Source organism: Arachis duranensis, unplaced genomic scaffold (assembly GCF_000817695.3).
Source record: "Arachis duranensis cultivar V14167 unplaced genomic scaffold, aradu.V14167.gnm2.J7QH unplaced_Scaffold_184692, whole genome shotgun sequence".
NCBI lineage: Eukaryota > Viridiplantae > Streptophyta > Magnoliopsida > Fabales > Fabaceae > Arachis > Arachis duranensis.
Genome location: NW_026264428.1, coordinates 4,061 through 4,752, shown reverse-complemented (window position 1 = coordinate 4,752; position 692 = coordinate 4,061).

The following is a 692-nucleotide window of genomic DNA, read 5'->3' as shown; positions in this document are numbered from 1 at the left end:
CTGATCTTTAAATTCTCTTGTTTTGTGTGTTTTGTTGTTTCTCATATGCATTCTCAATTTGTTAGTGTCAGTAGTATACAAACTTCTAAGTTTGGTATCTTGCATGCATTGTTTATTTGATTTTAGTTGCTTTTTGATTATTCCTCATTATTAAAAATCCAAAAAAATATTTTTAATTTGTGTCTCTTTTCAAGTCAATAATACAGAGAATTGAAGATTCAGAACATACAGCAGAGGAATTACACAGAAAAAACTGGGCGTTCAAAACGCCCATTGAAGAAGGACAGACTGGCGTTTAAACGCCAGCCAGGGTATCTGGTTGGGCGTTTAACGCCCAAAAGGGTAGCATTTTGGGCGTTAAACGCCAGAATGGACACCATTCTGGGCGTTTAACGCCAGGATGGCACAAGAGGGAAGATTTTGTTTTCAATGCAATTTTTTTTCAAGTTTTCAAATTTTTTCAAAATCAAATCTTTTTCAAATCATATCTTTTCAATCATATGTTTTCAAAATTGATTTCTTTCTATTTTCAAAGATGCTTGCTATCAATTAATGATTTGATTCAACATTTCAAATATGTTGCCTTTTCTGTTGAGAAAGGTTTAATGTTTGAATCATATCTTTTCTTGTTAGCCAAGTTTTTAATTTTCAAAATCAAATTTTTAAAAAAAAAATGTTTTTCAAATCATATC